At 42.5% G+C, this 21,312-nt stretch overlaps 1 long non-coding RNA gene across 1 annotated transcript; it reads left to right on the forward strand.

Annotated features, from left to right (window-relative positions):
• The first annotated feature begins 585 nt into the window (after nucleotides 1-585).
• Nucleotides 586-17,611, forward strand: LOC26534277 (uncharacterized). Its single transcript, XR_004469399.1, has 3 exons — nucleotides 586-874; nucleotides 17,140-17,376; nucleotides 17,456-17,611. It is a non-coding gene; the product is annotated as an uncharacterized lncRNA (long non-coding RNA).
• Nucleotides 17,612-21,312: the final 3,701 nt, after the last annotated feature.

The raw sequence follows: 21,312 nt of genomic DNA on the forward strand, positions 1-21,312 counted from the left end.
CCGCAGAAAACGCTATGTCCATAGATGACAAACCTTCCAGAACAACGCTTTCCTTGAAAATATGAGACGAGTACTTTGCTTGGAAAAAGGTAGCGAATATTTGCAACACCACGATTAGAGTTAACGAACGAAAATATTTGTTTAAGACTAAGATGTGTAGTGATCTACATTGTGAAAGCTTATAACACTGACTATTAACGGTAAGGAACTGATAACGAGCGGAGGAGAATAGAGCGAAGGCCGACGTGGAACCTGTCTGTCGGGTCAAGCAGCTTAAATATTGTAAATTATTGCCGGTGGTGCGGCCCAAAAGAAATGCATTTTGTTGTTATTGTCATTTCCAACGCCCACTGTAAAGATCATTTTTTACCACATATGCATATGCAGCAGAATTCTTTCGTCTCCTTATATCTCAATCTCTCGTACTCGGCTTAGCAGCGGCCCCAAGCAGCTCTAACGCTCTCCGGCTATCCTACTCTCTCGCTCGCATCTAAGCTTGCTGCATAGGCTGCAATTGCAACAGTTATGTAAAACGCTTAATAACTTAACACTGTCTTCTGGTACTTTTTATAGAGCATGGATTTTTTGTTTTTTAAGTATGAAAAATATTTGGAGAACTAGGGAGGCTTGGACTATACAGGTACAGTGATTTCTAAAACAAATTTATTAAGGGCCGAGAAAATGGAGCTATAAAACGAGTTAACAGTTGCGTCTATGTTCGGTGATGAATAAAGAAACGACCAGTCAACAAGCGAGAGATAAAGATTTAAATCAATAATTTTTTTTTTTTCGAAAACACTATGCGGCACGGAGCCATGGAACTGTCGGCAACAGTAGATCGGGCACATTCAAAGGATATCGACCGAGTTGGATGGTAAGGATCTTCAGGTAATGATATTGGGCTTGCTCTTGATACCGTTGCTAGAGAAGCATCGTTAACAATCATGAGGTCAAAAAGTCTGTCCCTAATGATTTTAACGGCATTATCCGTTATCCGTTAGCCCATTGATAAAGTCATTGTGGCAATAGGGAAACAACAGGTTAGCGTCATCCCAAGGCAGCCAAGAAAGAAATGGGAGGTTAAAGTCCCCCATGACAATAATTTGATCACTGCAATTTAATGCAGATACGCTGAGAGGTGGTTTAAGTAAACCTCAGCATCAGACCTGGGAGGAATGTAGGAGCAGGTTAAATAGAAAAATGCCGAACCAACTGCAACAAATTCAATTTCATGGATGTTATTGAATGGGAATAACTCAGATGAGAAATCTGATTTGACTGCAATCAGAATCCCACCTGCAAAAGATGGGCGGTCCATTCTATAAATAGTGTAATTGTCAATGAAAATTTCATGATCATTAATGGAAGAGCTAAGCCAGGTATCGGTAAACGCGATGGCATCGAAATCAAAAGACGCACTATTAGTATGAATTTGACGCAAGTTGCCCAACAAATTATATAAATTATATTTAGTCACAATTATATCACCAGATGAAGCGTTAAGTTTAGAAGAAAGATGTTGTTTAACATCCTCCGATGTAGCCTCAGGAATAAACCGGGAAAAAAATATTGCTTTCCGAGGGACCAGTGCATAAAGTTGAAGTCCCGAGCGAGTGCGTGATGGTGGAGCCACTCCAAAAACAGATTTCGGTCTTGGGGCAGAAACATTGGCAGCAACGGGTGGAGCAGGAATTGGCAAGACATCCCCAGCAACCAACACACTCGCACTAGGCCCACTCACCACGTCGGTAGTAATGGCAGCAGAAACTTCAGGGATGGGATTGATGCTGATGGGAACTTAGGTGCTCGAAGGAAGCACATTGGACCGGAGCTGCCGTTGGCGGATTTACGACTAACGGCGAGACATGACCACACGGAGTAATAAATGATTCCGATGGATGGAGCTGGGAAGCAGGCGCACCAATCGTATTAGGTCGTAAGAGATTGGTATCAGAATGCGGAATTTGCCGTCTAGGCGATTTGCTCAAGAGTTTGATGCTAAGAAACTTCGATTCTAGGCTAGAAATTTCTCGTTGAGAGCCACGAATTGCTTCCGGACATCCAGAAACCCATGTCGAGACTGTCTCATGAAAGTGCGCATGTCGGCCTCAATCTCCCGACAAGCCCAACATGACCAAGACAGACCCATACGTTTCGAGATCAGATCGTTTAGTTGGCCAAAAATGTCCACCACCAGCACAATTTATGTTTATGTTTAATGTCTAGAGTTCAACTATGGACAGTTAAACTGTGTAAAAATAAGAATGTACAAATCATAAAATTATCTGCTACTGGAAAGTACGCTAACAAGGGCCCGATATGGCTACCTTTCAGCACACCCGAAGAAACAAAAACTAGTTTAGAAGGATAAGATTGGAAGCAGACACGCTGAGAACGATTGCAAATTCTAGTAGAGATAGTTTGTGGATGAGGAGATTGTGTTTAACTGAGTCGAAAGCTTTACTAAAATCAGTTTGAACTATGTCAGTTTGACATTGTTTTGCAAATCTGGCAGTTTCATAGGAGGAAAATTCAAGGAGGTTAGACGAAACTGAGCGACGACGCGGTGAATAGTCGTTAGGTGAAGCGAGAAAAGAGGGCATGTTTTTTATTATTATTAAATAATGCTAATAGCTGAGGCCTTAAGCTCTAGGGTAATTGGGACAGATTTATTTATACACAAAGGTGTTGGGATGAGTACTTACAGTATGCTCGGTTATATTTTGTGAAAGTGATTTGCTGTTTCTAGGAATTTGAGTATAGTTTTTGGAATTTGCGTGGGTGGGGTTTTGAGATAAGTTGGATGGGTTCGTTGTTATTGAATGATAGGGACCTTTGTGGTAAGGGGATGTAAGGGGTAAGGGGCAGATGTATAGTATGTGTCGTAAGTCTATGTTTGCGCTGCGGCACAATGGACATGTCTTAGGCAATGTTGTGTCAATGTAGTAGGCGTTGGTCAGCTTGGTGTGGTCCAGTCTAAGTCTATTAATTATGACTTGGTGCCTTCTATTAACGATATTGTTTTTTTGGGGGGGTGTTTTTGGTAGCGAGGTTGCTAATTTGTTGGTACCATATAGAAATGTTTGTGAGGAGGTTGGTTTCTTTTAGATTGGAGGACTTTTTTTAGGAAGTGTGCAATGTCGGTAGAGTTGTTGTTTGGGGTGTAAATGAGGGGAAAGTTGGAGTTCATCTTGGCTGCAGAGTCTGCGAATTCGTTGCCTTTTATGCTCATGTGACTGGGTATCCAGATTATTAAGATCTTAGGGAATAATAGGTGGATAGGTGGATACTAGATTTCTGATCGAGGAGGCTTAGTAGGAGTAATTGTTGTGGTTCCTGATTGCGGTGATAGAGGAGAGGGAGTCGGTGCAGATAGCATATTTTCCACGTTTATTTCGGGTAAATAAGATGGCTTCGCGTATTGCAACTATTTCTCTGGAGAGTACGGATGAGTATGCTGGCAACAGTCCAGATTTTATTACTGATGGATGACGCGTTGGTAATACAGTAGCTTTCGAGCCGTCTGTGTAGAGGAAGTAGTGTTTGGGGAGAGCTGATTTGATAGAGTGGAAAAGTTGGTGGAAGACAATTTTAGGTGTAGTGTTTTCGTTTTGTTTGGAGAGGTTGATATTTGTTGATTTGTGGATGGTAAGGATGTTGAATTTTTTAGATGGGGAGGTTCTGATTGGGGAAAAAGGGATGAGGTGTTTTTGGGAAATTTGTATGGCTCTGTCTACCGTGCTGGGAAGTCGTTGTTTTCTTCTATGGCTTTTGGTAGGGTATTTAGGGGGGTGGATTTTCCGTGGATGAGGTTTTTAGATATTTTGCCGGTTAGGTAGTCTCGTTTGCTTTCAATGGTGAAGATGTTAGTTTCAGATAGCATGTTACTTATGGGGGTGGTACGAAATGCTCCAAGGGCGGCTCTTAATGCTGAATTTAGGATTGTTTTTAGTTGGTTAAGTAGGGATTTGAGAGGAAATCAATATATGTGAAGGCAGAAATCTATTTTTGAAATGATTATGGACTTTATGATTTGGACTAGTGATGAGGTGTCGCATGAATGAAGAAAGGTATTTCATAATGCCCACTGGCTTAGCAAGGTCAATTTTGAGTTTATTGATGTGAGAGTTCCAGTTGTATTTGGTGTTGATTGTGAGCGCTAGGATTCTGAGTGTGTCGGTAGCTTGGATGGTTGTGCCACCGGTGAGTATGTTGGGTTTGCAGTTGTGTTTACGGCATATATGAAAGAATTGGGATTTTTCCTTAGAGAGCATTGAGCCTGAGTGATTGCACCAGTCGTAAATAATGTTTGGATGTTCGTTGTGGGACTATTTGTTTATTGTGATTGAAGAGTAGGTGGAAGTCGTCGGCGTACGCGCAAAATTTGATTGTGGAGGGAGATAATATCGGTGAGTGATTTGTAAGCTATGAGGAAAAGGATAACGGTGATGGGGTAGCCTTGGGGAATGTCATTACTAAGAGTGAAGATATTTGACAGGCTTCTGCGAGTTTTGACGAGGATTTTCCTGTTGAACATAAAGTTCTTAACATAATTAAGTATTCGTGGCCCTACCTTCTATTTTTTTAGTTGGTTTATTACGATGTGAATACCAATTTTGTCGAAGGCTTTGGTGAAGTCCAGCGAGATATCTGTGAGGTGTTTTTTAGGGCGATGGCTCTGGTAGCTAGGTGGTCTACACAAAGAAGACTGTCTAGTACAGATTTGCCTCTTTTGAACCCTAGTTGGTTGTTGTGGATCAGGTTGTTATTTAAAACAAACTACCACAACCTTTTTGCAACAATCTTGTCCAGAGTTTTGCGAAGGGATGAGTTTAGAGAGATGGGCCTGTATGATTTGATATCGGTTTGGGGTTTTTGTGGTCTTAAGATGGGAAGGACTAAGCTGAGTTTAAGGGATTGTGGGATGGAGGAGTCGAGTATCTTGTTGTAGAGTGTTAGGATTCTGGTTTTGAGGGGTTAGGGTGAGTTCTGCAGAGTAATAAATTCGGTCAAGACCAGGAGTGTTTCCTTGCAAGGTGGACAGTGCTGCTGTGTGTTCGATGAGTGTTATATCTTTCTCGATTTCTAGTGCTGATGGTGTTGGGGTATAGTTAGAAGGGGTATTAATGAAGAGTTTCTTTGACAGGAATGTTGGGGAGAAGTTGAGGTTGTCTGCTTCTTCTGACCATGTCTGGGCGAAGGAGTTGACTATTCGGATTGATAGGTTGTTTGCGATTGGGTGTAGGGGTAGGGGAATGGCATGGATATTTTTTGTGGGGTAAAGACCGCAGAGACGTCTGATGTTGGACCATATTGTGATTGGATCTGAGTTGGGGTGTATATGGGTTGTGAATTCAAGGATCGATTTTCGTTTGGCTTCTCTAATTGCTCTTTTAAGACTAGCTTTCGATTTTTTGTATTATATGATGTTATGGTTGGTTATGTCGTGTTTGAGATGTCTCCATTTTGCGACTTTGTCTCTTTTGAGTAGTGAAAGTTGTTTGTTCCACCAGAAAACAGTGCGGGTGAGAGATAAGGTGGTGTTTTGTGTGATAGATACTTTGGATAAGTATTTTTTTTTATTAGGGCGGCTTCTCTATTGACATTGTTATTTGAATGGGTTTTGGAGATTAAGTGGGCTGTATATTTTCTGAAGAGATCCCTGTCTGCGTTTTTTAGATTGAAAGCCGATTTAAGGGTGAAGTTTGGGGGAGAGGGCGTGTTGAATAGCGAAAGTAAGATGGGAAAGTGTTCAGAACCGTAAAGGTCGTCTATTACTTCCCAGAGGATCTCTGGAGCAATTCTGGCTGTTGCAAGCGAGAGATCGAAGTGGGTAAATGTATTGTGTGTTGAGAAGTGGGTCGGAGTCTCGTCATTTAGTAAGATAAAGTTCGAGCGGCCTAGGAATGAGGCTATTGTATTTCCTCTGCAGTTGGCCTTAGGTGAGCCCCAGTAAGGGTGCCAACTGTTGAAGTCTCCTAGGATAATGGTGTGGTCGTTTGTCGGGGTGAGGACGTTTTCGTGGTTACGGGTGTTGAAGGATTTGTTAGGGGAGATGTAGGCGGATATGATATTGAGATTTGATTTGGACTTTATGATGTGGCCTATTTGGGTATGGGAGATGAAGTTGTGAATGAGGAGAGCTGTGCCACTGAAAGCATTTGTGGGGTTATTGTTGCAGAACAGGCTAAAGTTAATAGGGATTGAGTGAGATGGGGTTAGTTACAGGAAACCCACATCCTGTAGTGCTATAATTTGAGGGTTGAGGACTTTCATGAGTGTTTGTAGTTCTTATAGTTATTCTTGTATCCGTAGATGATCCATTGTATTATTTTGAGCATTATATGTTAGTGGGAGTAGTGTTTTGTTTTCTTAGTGCAAGGGTTTAGTGACAATTACTAGTTTGGGTTGATATTTAAAGATCGTCTTCGCTGTAAGTTTAGCTTGCTAATGCATTATTAAGCAAATGGCTAGGTTTGCGTTTGGGGTCTTATTTTTCAGTTTTATTTTTGGCTTTGAGGTGTTTGGTTACCAGATTAAATTTGTCTTTTTCCTTAGTCTGGCTTCTGAGTCTACGGTCAGATTCTTGGATAGCTTTCGAGTTTTTGGTTTTTTTTGAGGTTTCCGTAGTATCGGTGTCCATATCTATTTCTTGTTGTTGACTGGCAGGGTGTTGTTGGGATGAAGTTGGCTTAGGTTTGATTGGATGTGTGTTTGGGGTGATGTCTCCGTAGTCTTTGATTGGTCTTTTTAGGTGTGATTGGTTAAAGGTGTGCGATGATGAGGTAGATGTTTCAGTGTTATGAGGCTTTGGTTATTGATGGCGGGCTACTTCAGCGTATGGTGTGGATTGATGGGGGTTCCGTTGGTGGTACATTTTCTGTGCGGTAGTGAAATCTACTTTTTTGATTTTTATGATTATTGTGATTTCTTTTTGTTTGATTAACTCTGGGCAATTTTTGTCTGTGGGGCAGTGGTTATTCTGAATGTCGGTGTTGAATTTGCAGTTACTGCAAAACTTTGGCTTAGAGCATAGTTCATCGTCAGTAGGATGAAGTACCGAGCAGTTTATACAGATCTTTGGGGATCTGCAGGATGTAGAAGGGTGGCTGTATTTTTGGCAGTTGTGGCATTTAAGGTGGCGAGGTGTTTGTGGACGTACGTCCACTCGTTCGTAACCGATCATTAAATGTCGGGGTAGAGTTGGTGTGTCTTTCTGTTTAAGTATTTTGGTTGCGTCAATAATTTTTTAAGGTTTGAGTTCTTTTTTGATTTCGTTAATATCAATGCTCCGCAAGTCGTTGGAGTAGATAACCCCTTTGGAGAAGTTTAGAGTTTTGTGTTCGGTTGCTATTACTTCGAAGTCGTAGAATTTGGTGATTTTCAAAGGTCTAGTGACCTGGGCTGTTCATTTTGTTTTGACTAGAAGTGATCTCTGATTTTTTTAACCGAGTCTACTTCACCGCAGCACTGGTAGTCTGACTTTTTATACCCGATACTCAAAATGAGTATTGGGGTATATTAGATTTGTGGTAAAAGTGGATATGTGTAACGTCCAGAAGGCATCGTTTCCGACGCCACAAAGTATATATATTCTTGATCAGCATCAATAGCCGAGTCGATTGAGCCCTGTCTGTCTGTCCGTCCGTCCGTCCGTCTGTCCGTCCGTCCGTCTGTCCGTCCACTTCAGCGCCTAGTGCTCAAAGACTATAAGAGCTAGAGCAACGATGTTTTGGATCCAGACTTCTGTGATATGTCACTGCTACAAAAATATTTCAAAACATTGCCCCGCCCACTTCCGCCCCCACAAAGAACGAAAATCTGTGTCATCCACATTTTTAAAGAAACGATAAAACTAAAAACGCAGAATCATAGAGAATGCCCATATCTATCCGGTTGCTGAATCTACGCAGCGCCCGACGTTTCGCTCAGACTTATTTTCTGTCTCTCTCTCACGCACTCTTTGTCGTGTCGTTCGATATTATCGGCGTCTTCCGGATGAGAGCCATACTGACTAAGTATCGGGTATAAATGTAGAGTTGCGGTCTCCGCAGCAAATCACAACGTCCCCCCTCGTTTGGAATTTACTTTGTACACTTGAATGTTTTTATGTGTGGATTTTGTTGTTAGATTTCCGTTTGCTGTTGCTAAGCTGCTGGGGCGCCTTTACTTGACGAAGTCTAAACTGGCACTGTAGAGGGCATGTTATTAGAAGGAGCAGAGTAGCAAAGGCCGTTCGTTCTACATACCAACTAGCAGACGAGCGTTCTGCATATTCAATTGGCTCTGAACGGGGAGACGTACTACAAAAGAGAAGCTGGAAATAATTCGCAAGTTGTCAAGACTTAGCCCAAGAAATTTCATTACTCAAACACCCAATAAAGAAAGGGAAACATTTCTTAAATTCACTGATGGCAGCGATGTAACGAAAACGCTATGTTTAGCATGGAATCTCACCTTGGGTTCCTTTGAAATCAACTAATAAAGCTGTATTTTTAACTATTGCACGAATTTATGATCCACTCGGACTTATTGGGCCAGAAATTATCAAGGCAAAACTATCTTTATAGCAGCTGTAGAAAGAAAAGCTTCATTGGGATGAAAGTCTACCAGTCTCCTTACGCACAACTTGGATCGACTCTGTGCAACAAATTACATTCCTGCGCCTATCGTTCCTTCGAAGCAGCAATCTTGAAATGCATGGATTTTCTGATGTCGGCATGAGGACTTATGGAGCTTGCATTTACGCTGTTTCGCAAGGCGGCAATGAAGTCAAGGCAAATCTTATATCTTCCAGATCTAGTGTAAACTATTAAAATACCCAAATTGGAATTATGTGGTGCAGAGCTACTCGCTCAACTTATGCATGAAGTGTCTTTGATGAACTTAGATCAAGAATTAGCCATCCGACTTCAATGTATTTGTCGCTAAAAGACTTTCTGTTATTCAGGATCTCTCGATATGCTTTCTCGATGATCATTATTACTCGCTGAGCTCATCAATTCATCAATTCCTACTTGATAAGTAAGGAAAAATGGCCAAGTTCGCCAGATTGAATTTTTGCAGCGAACTTTTGCGTATGTATGCAAATTTATCCATCGACGAAAGTCTGGAATAACTGTGGAGGACTTGCGTTGGGGAACCTAACTGCTTCTTCGGCTAACTCAGCAGTCTTGTCTATCTACTCAAATAAGATCCCTGGAAACCCAAAAGGACATCAAGGTTTTAAGCTCAATCGCCTCGATTTCGCCTTTAGATGATTGCGGTTTGCTTCGAGTTGGAGGGCGTCTTAAAAACTCTACCGTGGACATCCCATAATATTGCCCAGGAATCATTCCATCACTTCTGCTCTGATACAGCACTTACACGAAAAGCACCTTCACGCTGGACCCCAGTCGCTATTAGCCATCATTCCTCAAACGTACTGGCCAATCGGTGGCCGAAAGACTGTAGCACACGAAATACAAAAGTGTGTCAGATGCTGTAGAGTGAAGACTCGAACTTTCGAGCAAATAATGCGAGATCTTCCGGTGGACAGAGTTAGCGAATCTCTCTTATAGACACCGGTGTGAACTATTCCCTGAAGGCCAGTCATCAAGAAGCCGTACATCAAGCTTGTCTTAACGATTACATCGATTCGCGTTTCATTCCTCCTAGATCGCGATATTTTGGATTGTAGAAGGCGTCAGTCAAGGCTTTATAAAGCTTTACGGAGCGCTCGTCTTAGCAGGCAATTATCTTGACATTGCGCTGGAACCACCCCATGTCCTTGCAGACTGGCGGTGGTCCTGGGTCATTGTCGAGGAGGTCGAAGCAGCGGTCGGCCAGTGCCGCTTCCACCCACTTCCACTGACTCCTTGGGATTCTTCCCTCTGCCTTTGTCGAGGACACCAATTAGCGTCCTCTCCTTGGCAATCTGCGCAAAAGAGACATTTGGCAGCACTCTGGAGCGCTTTGCTGCCGGTCCCGGTGTCTCCTGCGAGCGCTACCTCTTGGCTTGGGGAGCCACCAACTCCGGGAGCACGGCCGAAGCCCATTCCACCTTCTTCTGCCAGTTGGCTGATGGGCTGGCTTCACTGCTGGCGTGTTGCCGACGGCACTCCTCTTTTCGGCATATGTGTGTCGTCTGGCTTGGGCGCTTGTCGATGGCAAGTCAACCCCCTCCGCTTTACCAGAAGGTCGGGCAGCCGCAATATTGCTTAGCTTAGTTACCTTGCCACCCACTCCGGATTCGGGTTGGGACCCCCTCGGGTTCGCACAGGCACCTTCCACCTTACAGGTATTCCCTGCTGTAGAGCCGGTTGGGCCAGGCCTCTGGGCAGCTACCATTCCGTGCTTGGGATTGCTCCCAGTTGGCATTTGGGGAGCGCCGCACTCATTTGTTTTTTTTTATGTTTTTTGTTTTTGTTATTGTACATCTTGTTCCCACGAGATGCATAGAAAGGGAAAGGTCAGCCCGGGCAGAGATCCACGTTGCCCGGGTAAGGCATCATTAGAACAGGGGGCTGCCAAGTCCCTGAGCCAAACGTTAGCGACTGGGCTAGGTTTTATACCGGGCCACCAGCCAGGCTGACTCTCGACTCGGGTCGAGTAACACACTTAGTCCGGCCCAGTGTGAGGTGGGTGTGGGGGTTGGGAGTAGTGCGTAGGTATTGTGTATGGATGTGTGAGCTACCTATTGAGGCGGCACTACCTGCTGCTACCTAGCTAACACCCGCTGGTTGTCCGGGACTGCTTATTTCGGTACTCTCACGAAGCGGCCCTACCGAGGTAGGCCGTTCGCTATCCGCAACACCCGACCCGTGCGGTGGCCACAGCTAGGCCCCCTTTGAGCTACTTTCCGAGCTCATCAGACCAGCCTAAGCTGTCTACAGGTGTTAGCCTAAGAACTGTCCTTTACGAGATGAGGTGAACGGGATGGATCCTTCCACGGGAGGAGTATGTTTGGGCTAAGCCCGAGTGGAAATTGTGTACTTCTATTGCGTATGAATTCATTTTGTTTACCATTTTGGTTATTAAGCTAACGTAACGTAATCCTATCTTTGCCTTTGCTCGCTCAGCATTCTGTGCTCGCTCTTGTTATCTTGTATTTTATAAATTATTGTATTTATTATAAATTAAATTAAATTATCTTTCGTAGTAACCAGACGTGTTTTTGTTTTGCGCTCCGCTTCTTTCCCTTTTGTTTTGCATAAGCAGCCGGTGTTTTTCAAAATATCTCTACTAAAATCCCTATTTAACCAATAGCAACAAATTCAGTTTTTTAACTTATTTTTATACCCGATACTCAAAATGAGTATTGGGGTATATTAGATTTGTGGTAAAAGTGGATGTGTGTAACGTCCAGAAGGAATCGTTTCCGACCCCATAAAGTATATATATTCTTGATCAGCATCAATAGCCGAGTCGATTGAGCCATGTCCGTCTGTCCGTCCGTCCGTCTGTCCGTCCCCTTCAGCGCCTAGTGCTCAAAGACTATAAGAGCTAGAGCAACGATGTTTTGGATCCAGACTTCTGTGATATGTCACTGCTACAAAAATATTTCTAAACTTTGCCCCGCCCACTTCCGCCCCCACAAAGGGCGAAAATCTGTGGCATCCACTTTTTTAAAGATACGATAAAACTAAAAACGCAAAATCGTAGAGGATGACCATATCTTCTAGAGTGCAAAATCTGAACCAGATCGTATAATTATTATAGCCAGAATCATGAAAACAATTTCATTCTTTCTCGCTCTGTCTCTCTCTAACACACAGGTTTCATGGTCGGTTGTGCCAATTGCAAAATATGAGTTTAAGAATCTCAGAACCTATAGGAGCCAGAGCAACCAAATTTGGTATCCACACTCCTGTGATATCGGACCTTGACCATTTTGTGTCAAAATTTCGCCACACCCCCTTCCGCCCCGCAAAGGACGAAAATCTGAGGCATCCACAAATCTCAGAGACTATTAAGGCTAGAGTAACCAAATTTGGTACACACACTCCATTGAGATGTCACTATAAAACGTATATCTCCAAATTTCGCCCCACCCCCTTCCGCCCCCACAAAAGACGAAAATCTGTTGCATCCACAATATTACAGATTCGAGAAAACTAAAAACGCAAAATCATAGATAATGACCATATCTATCAGATTGCTGAATCTGGATCAGATCAGGATTTGCACAGGCTACGCAGCGCCCGACGTCACGCTCAGACTGATTTTCTGTCTCTCTCTCACGCACTCTTTGTCGTGTCGTTTAATATTAGCGGCGTCTGCCGGAGGAGAGCCATACTGACTTAGTATCGGGTATAACTGAAGAGTTGCGGTGTCCGAAGCAACTCACAACGTTCCCCCTCGTTTTTTATTAATTCTGTGCGTAGGTTAGTCCTATGTTTGTGTGTTGCTTTCTGTACCTAAGCTCTCGTTGAATTTAGCCTGCTCTTATCCCGCAGCCTTTGCTTATTATCTGCCCTATTATCCAAACCCAACCAACTGTTCTCTCTCGCTTTTTAAAAATTCTGAGCAATAGCGCTCTCTGTTATTAGCTCTTGCTATAACCTCTCTCCTCTATATTCTCTTTTTCTCTAATTCCGCTTTGAGCGTTTTTCTGGCACATTGGTCTGATACCAATTTGTATTGCAATTTTTGTGTGGTCTGCTCCAAAAAAACTTGTAAGAAGCAGACCAGCCGAGTGTCCCTTGCTGGATCTGCGACAGCCGAAACGTGCGGTGGAGAAAGATATGGTATTTATATGAGGCAGACGCGGACTGGCTTGAAGGAGCTGACTGTTAATTTCAAAAACCATTACGATCGGCTCCTAGCTATAGAGTCTCAGTTTAGTGGTTTGAAACTGCATAATAACTCCGATGCGCTAATGGTCACTCCCCGCCATTGCCAACTGTCACTCAGCCGCTCGTTTGCCACTCCAAAGGAAACGACAGCTGCTGGCGATGAAGATTCGATAGCCGAATTCATCGCCTAGGACAGCGTGCAGTCAATAACGTCTGTAGCGTCCGTCTCCGTGGTGTACGCAAGCTCACTAGCTGTCCCGTCTATTCCGATCCCACCAGTGAATAGAAGATCCGGACCTCCGGATGTTGCCACCACAAGTACTAGGCCTGTGCTTAAACCAATAGTGAGGTCCCCCCGAAACGACAAGTTTTTGTGTCACGGCTGGCCCCTGACCTCACATCTAATGATGTAACTTCTTTTGGTGGTGAAGGAGTTCAAGGCCAAGAAGAAGAATACGCCCCCATAGCTCTAACAAATTATTCCAATATGCCATCCTTATATTCCCGTCCCACTTCTCTTTTAGTAACCTATCAGAATGTTAGTGGCTGCGTAGTAAGCTCAGCATTCTTTTCCGGGATAGTGTTGCATTTGCTTTCCACGCTATTGTATTTACCGAAACCTGGTTAGAGCCGGACATTTTTAGTTCCGAGGTTTTGGCAGGTCGGTCGACAACTTTTAGAAAAGACCGTCCGTCTCAAAGTGTAGGATTGGTTCTGATTGCAGTGAACTCTAAATTCACGTCGGAACACTTCACAGTCCAAGTTCAACAGTAACTGGAATTCCTGTCTGTAAAACTAATTCTTCCCTCTTTCGCTATATTCATTACTTGCTCGTATATTCCACCTTTTTCGCATATCTTAATTTATGAGCAGCACATATCCGCTCTAACCGCTGTTTCTTCGGCACTATCAAATAAATATCATATTTTATGATAGTTCTAGGCGACTCCAACTTGCCAGGAACTGTTTGGACTTTGGAAAACGAGTCTAGCCCATATCACGACATGACTTTGTTGACGGATTGCTTGACCTGTCCCTGTCCAAAGTCAATCATGTGAAACATTCCTTGGGTCGATTACTTGATCTGTGCATTGAATCGGATCCGACCATAGAGTGGTTTACCCGAGCCCTCCCGATCACTTTTCCTGAAGACGCCGACCATTCTACTTTCGAATTGTCGCTAGATATAGAACCAACTGTATTGGATCGTTCAAGTAAGCTATCTGAACGAGTCCTCTGCTTTCGTAAAGCCGAGTTTGCGAAGCTGAATAGCCTCATTAGGGATTTTGATTGGTCCGCTCTGTAATTGTGCACTGATGTCATAAAAGACACAAACATTTTTTACAATGCACTGGAATAATTTTTGATTCTTGTGTCCCGCTTTCTTGTCCAACTATATCTAGAAATCCATTTGGTCCAAATCCAAATTGGTTCAACAAAGATTTATCCAGTCTAAAAAAATTAAAATCAAGACATATAAAAAATGTCAGGAAGTTGGTTCTCCTACTTCTCGCTCTCGCTGTGGGGTCAATCTTTTCAGTTCTATAAGAACTTCTTACCTCCATGCAGGATACGTTTTTCACAGGACCGTAAACAGTTTTACAGCTTCGTGAACAATAAGCGTAGAAAGTTCGCATACCACTCCTCACTATCATTTCGTAATACGCCAATAATGATCAAGCAATCGCCGATCTTTTTGCCCAATTTTTCCAAACCATCTATTCTGAGGAAAGCTACTCTGGACATCAGTACCCATACGGTTTACCGAGGTCGAACGGCATTTTCAGTCCCTTCTTAAATAAATGTTCTTTACTTCATGATCTTCGACTAGTTAAGCCGGTGTTTTCACCGGGTCCAGACGGTGTTCCCGGTTATGTACTCAGTACTGCAACGAGGCTCTGTGGGGACCCTTGCTTAAATTATTCATTCTGTCTATTGAATCTTTTTGCTTCCCCCGATCCTTTCAGATCGCTTATAATTTCTATCCATAGAAAAGGTGGCAAGTCTGACGCAAATAATTATAGAGGTATATAAAAGTTATCCGCATCTTTCATTATTAAAGGCTTTCAAGGTAACTTACAGACGGATGTTATTTACACCGACTTTAGTAAAGCATTCGATTCTGTAAACCATTCCCTTTTAGCACATAATCTTGGCCTTTATCCTATCTGGTGGTTCTCTTGGGAGAATTACCCTGGTGGATGATCTGGGTGTTATGTTAGACCCCAAGATAAAGTTTTCCGAACAAATTTCTACCATGGTAAATAAGGCCATGAGCGTGCTTGGGTTTATAAAGAGGTGGTCAAAGGAATTCGACGACTCCTATATAACAAAGGCTCTCTATACCTCGCTAGTTCGTCCGATCTTAGAATACGCCGATCTTAGAATAGTGACCTCAGTGCAAAGTACACCAGGACCGTATAGAATCAGTACAGAAAACATTTAGTCTTTGCTCTGCGGGGCCTTAACTGAGATGCGGTTGCGAAACTGCCATCTTACTCTAGTAGACTTGATCACGGGTGACATAGATAGCCCCGATTTGTTGAGCCGCATAAACTTCACAATTCCAATTAGATTCCCTAGAAACTATATACAGTTGTCCCGTCTGCTTTTTAGATCGAACAATTCCTTGCATGAACCGTTTAGGGTCTTATTCTCGGATTATAATTCCATTTACCAGACTATATCCACCAGTGATTCCCTTCTTCTTCTTAAACTACTAATACTCACATACCTTTCTCGTAATTAGTTATTGTATTTTTTATACCCGATACTCAAAATGAGTATTGGGGTATATTAGATTTCTGGTAAAAGTGGATGTGTGTAACGTCCAGAAGGAATCGTTTCCGACCCCATAAAGTATATATATTCTTGATCAGCATCAATAGCCGAGTCGATTGAGCCCTGTCTGTCTGTCCGTCCGTCCGTCCGTCTGTCCGTCCCCTTCAGCGCCTAGTGCTCAAAGACTATAAGAGCTAGAGCAACGATGTTTTGGATCCAAAATTCTGTGATATGTCACTGCTACAAAAATATTTCAAAACTTCGCCCCGCCCACTTCCGCCCTCACAAAGGACGAAAATCTGTGGCATCCACATTTTTAAAGATACGATAAAACCAAAAACGCAGAATCGGAGAGAATAACCATATCTTTTAGACTGCAGAATCGTATTATTATTATAGCCAGCATCAAGAAAACATTTTCATTTTTTCTCGCCCTGTCCCTCTCTAACACACAGGTTTCATGGTCGGTTTTGCCAATTGGAAAATATGAGTTCAAGGATCTCAGAACCAGAGAAACCAGCCAGAGCAACCAAATTTGTTATCCACACTCCTGTGATATCGGACCTTGCCCATTTTGTGTCTACATTTCGCCACACCCCCTTCCGCCCCCGCAAAGGACGAAAATCTGAGGCATCCACAAATCTCAGAGACTATTAAGGCTAGAGTAACCAAATTTGGTATCCGCACTCCTGTTAGATCTCACTATAAAACGTATACCTCAGAATTTCGCCACACCCCCTTCCGCCCACACAAAGAACGAAAATCTGTTGCATCCACAATATTGCACATTCGAGAAAACTAAAAACGCAGAATCATAGATAATGACCATATCTATCAGATTGCTGAATCTGGATCAGATCGGATCATTTTTGTAGCCAAAAGCAAGAAATCAATTTGCACTGGCTACGCAGCGCCCGACGTCACGCTCAGACTGATTTTCTGTCTCTCTCGCACTCTTTGTCGTGTCGTTTAATATTAGCGGCGTCTGCCGGAGAAAAGCCATACTGACTATGTATCGGGTATAAATGTAGAGTTGCGGTCTCCGCAGCAACTCACAACGTTCCCCCTCGTTTTATTTTGAATGCATGCTAAGTTCCCTTAGTAAATTGTATCCTAATTTTCCGTGCATGTTTGTCTAACAGCTATCATTCCTGCATGTTCGCGCTCCCTTCGGCTACGCGGCGGGCGTCATGCGGCAGGCGCCCTCGGTCGGTGGGGCGGGAGGAGGGCTGTGTTTTGCCTGGGATCCGCGCGTAATAGCCTTCTGCTGGTGTCACACGGGCCACTTGATGGTGCAGTAACTGCATCGCCTCTTGAAAGATTCAGTCATTTCATGTCAACGTCCAAGTAGAAGGGACAGACAACAGAAAGATACTTCGTATCGGGAATAAAAATAGGCTTGAAGCCAGTGAATTTTTTGTTTGCCTTACAACATAAGTTTTGCTAGCGCTGTTCTGAAAGAACTTATTTTACATCAAGTATAGCAATTAGAAGCCGGAAGCTTAAAAAGAAACATTTAAACACAACTAAATAGGCAAAAAAAAACTTTAAAGATAAGATTTATTAACAAAGTTTTTTTTAGGCGGAATAAGGAATAATTATAATGCGGTTTGAGCCTTACTGAAAAAATGAATTAATAGCGCGAGATGGTGTGAGGGAGAGTTAATGGTAATTATTCGGAAAGAATAACAACGAAGCAAGAGACTGCTAATGGTCGTATTCCAGTACACTTCAAGACAAATCTCCTCTGAAAGATATGCATAGATAGCTAAATTAATGTTGGTACCGTCTCCACAGTTGTATCAGTCGAAGAACTATGGTACTATTTGTGACAAAACTATGTTTTCTAACAGATACAGGTAATTAAATAATTTGTATCTCTGCTTTTCTGCACCCAGATTGAAATCAAAACCAAACTATCAGGTTTCAGTATCTGGACATACTGGGTCGCCTTGAAGTGTCGTGATTTTTCCCGATAAAACAAAGTCTTCCTAAAAATCATACTAGATTATTACAAATAAAGTGACTTATGCGAAAATGTGATAAAATAAAATAAAAACCTAATTTAAATCTTTGTTTTCTATCTTCTTCACATCAAAATCGCACGAGCGTAAGTTCGCAAACCCGCTGAACTTCCCATATATGAAATCATATGATATATGTAACTTATACAATATATTGGATACGTAAATACCGGAATTGGTATCAGAGCTGATAAGTGCCAGATTCTCATTCTCTCTCTGTCTGTCTATTTCGTTCCACAGTTGGCAAAATGGACTGATTGATTTGTTGGTTCATGCGGCTCCCCTCAAATTACGTTGCATTCTACTAGCCATGAGAAATATAAAAAACATAGAGAGAAAGAGAGGATGTACGAACACTGTTATGTTCCATGTGCATTTGAAATTTTGAATTTATTTCATTCGATGTTGATATGAAATGACTGCATCTTGTAAGTGGCGATGCAATTAATGCACCATCAAGTGGCCCGTGTGACACCAGCAGAAGGCTGTTACGCGCGGATCCCAAGCAAAACAGCCCACCTGACGCCCGCCGCGTAGCCGAACCGAACGCGAACGTGCATGAATGATAGCTCTTAGACAAATATGCACGGAAAAATAGAACAAAATTTAGTAAGGGAACTTAGCATGCATTCAAAATACAAATACAATAACTAATTACGAGAATGGTATGTGAGTATTAGTAGTATAATAAGAGGAAGAGAATCAGTGTTGGATATAATCTGGTAGAGGGAATTATAATCCAAGCATAAGACCCTAAACGGTTCATGCAAGGAATTATTCGATCAACTAAGTGGAAGCGACAACGGTATATATTTCCTAATGAATCTAATAGGAATCGAGAAGTTTATCCGGCTCAACAGATCAAGGATATCTACGTCACCCTTGAACAAGTTGTGCATAAAAATAGAACCAAGCCTTTTTCTACGGTTAACTAATGATGGGAGGTTTACTAAGAGCAGTCTACTAGAATAAAATAGGAGTCTTACACCCGCATCCCAGTTAAGTCCCCGCAGAGCAAAGAGTAACACATTTTTATACCCGATACTCAAAATGAGTATTGGGGTATATTAGATTTGTGGTAAAAGTGGATGTGTGTAACGTCCAGAAGGAATCGTTTCTGACCCCATAAAGTATATATATTCTTGATCAGCATCAATAGCCGAGTCGATTGAGCCATGTCTGTCTGTCCGTCTGTCCGTCCCCTTCAGCGCCTAATGCTCAAAGACTATAAGAGCTAGAGCAACGATGTTTTGGATCCAGACTTCTGTGATATGTCACTGCTACAAAAATATTTCAAAACTTCGCCCCGCCCACTTTCGCCCGCACAAAGGACGAAAATCTGTGGCATCCACATTTTTAAAGATACGAGAAAATCTCTACGAGAATCGTAGAGAATGACCATATCTTTTAGACTGCAGAATTTGAATTGGATCGTATTATTATTATAGCCAGCATCAAGAAAACAATTTCATTTTTTCTCGCCCTGTCTCTCTCTAACACACACGTAGCATAGGCGGCTTTGCTTAGAGTAAAACATTAGCGCCTAGATCTCAGAGACTATAAAAGCTAGAGCAACCAAATTTGGTATCCACACTCCTAATATATCGGATCGAGACGAGTTTGTTTCAAAATTTCGCCACATCCCCTTCCGCCCCCGCAAAGGATGAAAATCTGGGGATATTCATAAATCTCAGAGACTATTAAGGCTATTAAGGTTACTCTAACCAAATTTGCTATCCGCACTCCTGTTAGATCTCACTATAAAACCTTTATCTCAAAATTTAGCCCCACCCCCTTCCGCCCACACAAAGGACGAAAATCTGTTGCATCCACAATATTGCAGATACCGACCATATCTATCAGATTGCTGAATCTGGATTAGATCGGATCATTTTTGTAGCCAAAAGTAAGAAATCAATTTGCAGTGGCTACGCAGCGCGTGACGTCACGTTCAGACCGATTTTCTGTCTCTCTCGCACGTACTCTTTGTCGTGTCGTTTAATATTAGCGGCGTCTGCCGGAGGAGAGCTATCTATTGACTTTGTTACAAATGAATGTTACAAACGGTGCAACGGTACGCGTTTGGTTCTAAGAAAATGTATGAACAATTTAATTTACGCGACGATACTCAAAGGAGGATTCGAAGGTGAGGAAGTTCTCATTCCCAGGATTCCGAAAATCCCAACAGATACGCCGTTCGAGTTTAAAAGGCTTCAATTTCCGATACGTCTTGCATTCGCCATGACTTTTAACAAATCACAAGCCTATTTTCGAAAGTATGTGATCTAAATCTGGAAAATCAATGTTTTTCACATGGGATATTATATTTGGCATGTTCACGGGTCGGGAGATCATCTGCGTTATTTATTTTGGCGTCTGATCAAAAAACAAAAAATGTTTTATATCACAAGGTGCTTGACTAAATAAAAAAAAAAAACTAAAAAAAAACGAGGGGGAACGTTGTGAGTTGCTGCGGACACCGCAACTCTACAGTTATACCCGATACTAAGTGAGTATGGCTCTCCTCCGGCAGATGGCGCTAATATTAAACGACACGACAAAGAGTGTGTGCGAGAGAGACAGAAAATCAGTCTGAGCGTGACGTCGGGCGCTGCGTAGCCACTGCAAATTGATTTGTTCCTTTGGCTATAAAAATGACCTGATCTGATCCAAATTCAGCAACCGGATAGATATGGTCATTCTCTATGATTCTGCGTTTTTAGTTTTCTCGAATCTGCAATATTGTGGATGCAACAGATTTTCGTCCTTTGTGGGGGCGGATGGGGGTGGGGCGAAATTTTGAGATATACGTTTTATAGTGACATCTTAAAGGAGTGTGTGTACCAAATTTGGTTACTCTAGCCTTAATAGTCTCTGAGATTTGTGGTTGCCCCAGATTTTCGTCCTTTGCGGGGGCGGAAGGGGGTGTGGCGAAATTTGGACACGAAACGGTCAAGGTCCGATATCACAGGAGTGTGGATACCAAATTTGGTTGCTCTAGCTCTTATGGGTTCTGAGATCCTTGAACTCATATTTTGCAATTGGCAAAACCGACCATGAAACCTGTGTGTTAGAGTGAGACAGAGCGAGAAAGAGTGAAATTGTTTTCGTGATTCTGGCTATAATAATTATACGATCTGGTTCAGATTTTGCACTCTGTAAGATATAGTCATCTTCTACGATTCTGCGTTTTTAGTTTTCTCGTATCTTTAAAATTGTGGATGCCACAGATTTTCGCCCTTTGTGGGGGCGGAAGTGGGCGGGGCAAAGTTTTGAAATATATTTGTAGCAGTGACATATCACAGAAGTCTGGATCCAAAACATCGTTGCTCTAGCTCTTATAGTCTTTGAGCATTAGGCGCTGAAGGGGACGGACAGACGGACGGACGGACAGACGGACAGACGGACGGACGGACAGACGGACAGACAGACATGGCTCAATCGACTCAGCTATTGATGCTGATCAAGAATATATATACTTTATGGGGTCGGAAACGATTCCTTCTGGACGTTACACACATCCACTTTCACCACAAATCTAATATACCCCAATACTCATTTTGAGTGTCGGGTATAATAAAAAAAAACCTATTAAAGAATCGTTAAAATACTAAAATAAACGTGATAAAATAAAAAATCAGCTTATTTATTGCCTGTACGAGTAAGGCGGAAAAAAGTGCTCCGGGTCTTCCACAAATTGTTCGCTATAAATTAGCCATATTTAATTAAAA

The sequence above is a fragment of the Drosophila pseudoobscura genome, chromosome 4, assembly GCF_009870125.1.
Source record: "Drosophila pseudoobscura strain MV-25-SWS-2005 chromosome 4, UCI_Dpse_MV25, whole genome shotgun sequence".
Taxonomy (NCBI): domain Eukaryota; kingdom Metazoa; phylum Arthropoda; class Insecta; order Diptera; family Drosophilidae; genus Drosophila; species Drosophila pseudoobscura.